The sequence below is a fragment of the Vigna unguiculata genome, chromosome 4 (assembly GCF_037176805.1).
Source record: "Vigna unguiculata cultivar grain cowpea cultivar isolate G323 ecotype 2 chromosome 4, ASM3717680v1, whole genome shotgun sequence".
NCBI classification, from domain to species: Eukaryota; Viridiplantae; Streptophyta; class Magnoliopsida; order Fabales; family Fabaceae; genus Vigna; species Vigna unguiculata.
The window spans coordinates 47,205,879-47,212,414 of NC_140795.1; the positions used below are offsets into that span (position 1 = coordinate 47,205,879).

General features: G+C 31.8%; 1 pseudogene across 1 annotated transcript; it reads right to left on the reverse strand.

The window, feature by feature from the left end:
* Positions 1 to 4,558: 4,558 nt before the first annotated feature.
* On the reverse strand, positions 4,559 to 6,309 carry LOC114182317 (ABC transporter I family member 1 pseudogene; annotated as a pseudogene). Its single transcript, XR_014994269.1, has 2 exons — positions 6,048 to 6,309; positions 4,559 to 5,557 (listed from the first exon to the last, which is right to left on the reverse strand). The product of XR_014994269.1 is annotated as an ABC transporter I family member 1 pseudogene (transcript).
* Positions 6,310 to 6,536: the final 227 nt, after the last annotated feature.

The window sequence follows — 6,536 nt, forward strand, 5'->3', positions numbered from 1 at the left end:
CTTAATTGAAGTCAAATCGCCACACATATGGTCTCGGTTGTTTGTTGAACCGAAGTAGAATATGAAGTTTCTGGCTTCGGTTCACAACCGAAGACAAAAGCTAACCCTTTTTTTTTATCTCGCATTAATATGTCTCGGTTCTGGAACCATGGCAAAATGACAAAAATAATTGTGGCCAAAACCTTTTCATGCATTGGTGTATTTAGTTTATCGTTGAATAATTTGCACCACGTTCACGCATGTAACTTAATATTAAAACTAATAACTTTCAAAGATAAACATAAATATGTTAAGACTATTAGAACCACTTACAATGTGTTTCAACAATTTTAAAGATAATTGAAAATTATAGTTGAAATAAAATCTAAATTTAATAAAATTAAAAAAATTGAAAGAAAATTTGTTCAATTTTGAAAGGTTAAATAAATAAGGAGACGATTCAAATATAATATTAAGTGTTAGTATTCACATTAAAACTTCAAAGAAAAAGGAATCATAGAGAAAAGTGTATCAAAAGTAAATGAAACTTAAAAGCTTCCAAGAAAAGTAAGTAAAAAAATATCGTAATTAAAATATAAATATTGCTATCAGTCCTCAATTTTTTTTTTATCAAAATTCATTAACATATATACAAAAGGTCACTATAGTGATTAACTTTCAAATTCTGAGTCATTTTTTTATCTTGGAATTGTTCTTTGATGTGTGACACTTTATAGATTTTGACAGCTGACACATTTCAAACGACGTTAATGTGAATTTAACGGAATGGGCTAAATCAACTATATTTAAAAAACATTGAAACATAGTTGAATTAAAAGAAAATATAGAGACCAAAGTGAATCATAGACCTAAATATAGTAACCAAATTATAAATTAAGCCTAAATTAAACATACAATCAATTCCATATTTCAATTCAAAATGGCATTCTTACTCTAAAACACAACCTTATCTCATACAAACTACAATATAAGAATTCAATTTAATTTCAAAGTCAAATAACATATAATAAACCAAATCATATTCTAAATTCATCCTCAAAAGATCTCTAAGGATAGTTTTTTTTGCTTATAATTTCTTACTCTCAAGTAATTTTCGACTCAAGCAAGATAATTATTGAAAATCTAGAGACCTAAAGCAAATTATCTAAACATAACAAAAACTAAATAAAAGCGTAAGGTAGTTGATATTTCAAAGTATGTAATGATGACTAATATGAGTTTTACAACAAGTTTAACCAAGTTGAGAGAATCACTTTGTTCAACTAACTCCATCAAAATTTATGACAAATTTAAAATGAAATAAAGAAAAATCAATAGTTTTCCTAGCAAATAGGCATTTACTCTATTTGAAAAATAGATCGGGTGAAAAACACTACTAGAAAAATGGGAAATAGTGACTGATTTTAATGATTGTGACTATTAGTGACTGGATCAATAACCAAATATTCTTTTCTTAAATGAGTGACTGATGTAATGATTGGTTTTTCAGTCATAAAATAACAGTCATGAAATCGATTACAATTTTATTTATTTTGTATGTTATTTTTTTTTAACTTACCAAAAATTACCCTACCAAATTTCACGCTATTTCCCTCTCAAGTATTCACTTTCATGAAATATTTAGGAAAGATATTAATAGAGACTTGATTCACAACTTTAATTTTGAAACCACCAAAGTCGCTCTCGCCCTTCACCAACAACTAAACTTGCCACAAACCATCTAGTACAAGGTCATCTAGCACTAGGCCACTACTTCACGAACCAATTTCAACTACTTCACGAACCATTCCCTACGAACCACAACCAAGCTCATTCACAACCATCTTGAGGTCAACCCCTTCACAAACGAGCTTGACGAACCAAAACTAGGACTCTTCACCAACCATACTTGTCTCCTTCATGAACCAGACCAAGCAGAAAGCCTAATCTTGAGGAAGCATAAACCCTTAAAAAAATTATTTGTTAAAGTAAGTGCTCGAAATGTTTATTGTAATGTCTATTTGTCTTATTTATCTGGGGTTTTATGATGGATTTTAGGTTTTACATTTTGGGTATTCTTGGATGCGTTTTGTTCATATTTGATTTTTTGGGTTTTCTTGAAATGGTGTGTGAGGTGTGTTAGCTTGTTGTGTTTTCTAGATTCATTTTCCTTGCAAGTCCAAGTCTTCCTTGCAAATAGTTGATTTAAAGTTTTGCACGAGCTATTACTTTGACGAGATGAAAATGTGTTAGATTGTTGTGTTTTCTAGATTCATTTTCCTTGCAAGTCCAAGTCTTCCTTGCAAATAGTTGATTTAAAGTTTTGTACGAACTATTACTTTGACGAGATGAAAATGGGTATGAATAGTTTGGGCGAAGGAGATTAATTAAAATATGATGGTGATGATCGGTTTCATAGACAACATTTGGGTTTGATTAAGTAGGTGGAATATGTATTGATGTGTTGGTGCAGGTAGAATTTGTATTTTTAAACATTAAATAGTGTTATTTTTTATTCTACATTTGAACAAGAGAAGAATGTGTAAAAAAGAGTAAAGTGATGTAGCAAATGTGTTGGGTAAAAACAACTTTTTCACCCTTTAAGTTGGGCGTTTCCATATATTTTTTATTTATTTTCAATGAACAAAATCAAATAAATAATTAATTACATAAAAATAAAAAAGGGTAATATGTTTTTAGTTCCTAAAATTTGACACAAAATTGGAATTTGTCTTTGTTTGAAACTTTGATACATTCTAGTTTTCAAACTTTAAAAATGAATATAGTCCTATTAACTCAATTACCTTAAATTTTTTTGACGTGTTAATCGCGTCTCTTAGCTGACATTGATTTTTAGTTTCTAAACTTTGATATGAACGTCCATGAAACTTTGATACATTTTAGTCTTCAAATTTAAAAAATGGATGGATATAGTCAATTTAACTTAATTACGTTAATTTTTGTATGTATCAAACACATTTTTCAGCTGACATTGAAATGAGAACATATCAAACAATTAAAAGGATCACATCCATTTATTTTTTAAGTTTGAAGACCAAAATATATTAAAATTTAGAACAGTGACAACTACTAATTTCGCATTAAAGTAGAGACTAAAAATATATTTAACCCAAATAAAAAATAAACATTCTATAAATGAATTTTTTTAAAATAAGAATTTAAATAAACATATTCCAATTTGTGAGATATTCAAAATTTAATTCTTATTTTAACAAACTTTGAACAAATCTTACCCACTTAATAATTTAGAATTACATTGTTTGATTTTCAATTAAATCATTTTCTCGTAATTTAAAATACAGTCTTTTTTTCATTGTAATGTTTTTAATATTGTAAAAGTAGAAAAAGAAAACAAATTTTTATCATTTTCCCCATTGAAAACATTATCCATGAAATAAGATAACGTAAACATTTATATTTTTTCAATTAAATATCGGAATAAACCACCTTTAGCAATGCCATATTCTTCTGCAACCAACCAAAATTCAAATAAATTCTTAATGATGCAATCACATTATACCATTAAAATATTGAAATAAACCACCATCAATGATGCCATATTCTTTAATATAAAACAAACAATGTTTAATATGATAAAGATCAAGAGATTAAAAATCAATTTTCGAATTAATAAAATTAATAAATTTAGAAAAAGATAAAATTCAAATAATCACACACACAAAGAAAATTAACAAAAAAATATATAAATATTTATATAAACGTGATCGGTGCAATATATTTTTTTATGCAGGTAAGTATTTATTTTAAACTAAGTGTGAGCGTCAAATTTTTTATTTTTAAAAAAGTTGAAAATAAAAAAAAATGGAATAATATGTATAAGCTACTTTTATTCATGAAAAATATTTTATACATATAAGTGTTATTCAAACTCTAAATCAATTTTCAAAATTGAATTAAATAAAAAAATTATACAAATTTATTCAAATTATAATTTATTAGACATTGGAGGTTGATTTTATGAGAAATATTATATAAGGCGATCACTAGTTATGAGTATTGAACATTTGCGTAACCATTAACACATCGTTGACAAGTGTAGAGAGAGGTGGGACTTCAACAGAAAGCAAAGTAAAATTCAAAACTCTTATTTCTACCAACAATCTTGAAAAACCTTAGCCAAATTTGAACATCGAAAGAAAGAAAGAGAGAGGTGGAGGAAAAAATGTACGTGGATCACGCCTTCTCCATTTCTGATGGAAACAGCGTTCACGGAGAGCAACGCCACCGAGCAACCGATAAAAGATATCGCTCTCGCCGTTTCTCTTATCGGCTTTGGATTCGTCGGCATCATCATCGCCTCTCATGTCCTACAATCGTTTTTTTCTCTAACAAGTGACTACTATATCTATTTATATTGCTTTCGCATTTGAATTAGTACTGTTGATAAGTTGAAGAAGCTCAATGAGCGGGTTCAGGATTCCAAATGCTAAGTGAAAGAGGTCCTAGTAGTAAAAAGTTAGGGACCGATAAACATGTGTTCGTCAGTGTACTGTGTTAACTACATGTATCAAGAAAGCATGAACAAGGCAAAACTTGCTTATTGGAAAACCATATCTAATTTGCATTCTCAAATGCTGCACATATGCTAAGATACACAAAGTTCACATTATTCAGCTCCTGATTAAAACAAATAAGCAAACTACATGAGCTATGCTAAGAGCTTTGGACTTTTTCAAAACCTACAAATTATACATCCAAACCTGATTTTTAAGTGATATCTGCCCGATCAAGCATATCCACATGGGTCATCCTCCTGGGAAACCTTGGTGGAAGTTTCAAAACCATGGAATCTTCTATCTCAATGTGTAGATGAGTCGCCACAATCACAATTCCTCCATGTTTCCTGTGTTCTGCGATGATATACTCAAGTAACTTTACTCCTTCGTCGTCTAATGCAACTGAAGGCTCATCCAGCAACCATATGGGGCGATCAATTGCGAGCAACCTGGCAAGTTGTAGTCTTTTACGCTGACCCATAGAAAGCATCCTTGGTTTTTCATTAGCTAATCTTCCTAGTCCCATCAACTCCACAGCAGCCATAGCCTTCCCTTCCTTGTTCTCAAGAACTTCAAACCACTGTACATTGTTAAGAACTGTGAACTTATCATTAATGGCGTCCTTGAGAGAGAGCCAGTTTAGTTGAAGCTTATACTGATGGAATATTGCAGATTGTTGTATGTCATGGCCATTCCAAAGGATTTGGCCAGCAGAAGGACGAGAAAACCCAGCTAACATACGCAGGAAAGTTGTCTTCCCCGACCCATTTGCGCCTGTTAGCACAAGCGCCCCTCCATCATGAAGAGACACATTCACATGACGCAGAACTTGTTGTGCATTTCTCATACATGACACATTATGGAGGAGGAGACGAGGAAATGGGGCCCTTCGGTGCATCACGTTTAACAATTGAAAAATAAAAAATAAAAAAAAAAACTCCCAAATGCGTGCAAACAGCAATTCCAAAATAATGCTTTCTGATCCTTTGATTTATATTGATGATACAGTTAGCAGAACTCACGGCGTTTCCTGCACAAGCCTGCGGCAAAATTGGAGAGAAAAGGACAATTTCTCTGCTGAAGAGTAACTCAAACTTAACTACACACGATGCAAAAGCACCTCTTAAAAATACTATAAGAATTGCATTTTCTTCACTTCCAAATATAGATGAACCTTGAGGATTGGACTAACATGAAATTGGATTATAATATAAGTAAGCACTATAATCTACGGCAAATCTTATAAGCAGCAAGTTGCAATGCAATAACAGTATGAGTCTATGATAATATGCGAGAGTTCATGATCAAAAGCTGACATAGATTGGTCACCAAACAAAATCAGAATGAAATCAAAAATTTCAGCACCAACCTATTGCCAAAATTCAGAATCAAATCAGTAATAAATATATCGAATCAGATTCAGCTCAAATTTAAGGATCGGATTCGAAGTGTCAAACATTAAAAATCAACCCAAAAAAACAAAACACTAAGTCACTGATTTGATGTGAGAAAAGAGAACGGAGGGCCAACCTGGACGACGACCACTGATTTCACGGCTTTGGCAGCTTCGCAGTTATGTTGCTCCGACACGCCACAAACATGGCGCCTCCGTGCCGGAGTCCCGTGGCCGACACGGACACGCGTAGAAAGCGTGCACGACGCGGTGTCGGATACAATTATTTAGGCCTGACACGGCCTTGTTTCTGGACGCGCAGAGATGACACGGTCTGCATGGAAAAAGCGCTAGAGAAAGGTGGAGTTCACGCCGCAGACACGGTGGCCTTGCAGTTGCAGAGGGAAGGGGGCGTGAAGGAAAAGAAGAATCTGAAACGCAAACCTAACCATTTTTTTTCTCATTAATTTAATACTTTTGTTATATTATTATGGTTAAATTACTCGAATCATATTGATTTTGGTACGAAAATCTATTTGATATCCGCATTTTAAAAAATGTCAGATGCTTATTAATTTTTGAAAAATATTTCAATTAGTTAATTAGGTCTTTCTAGGAAAAAGGAT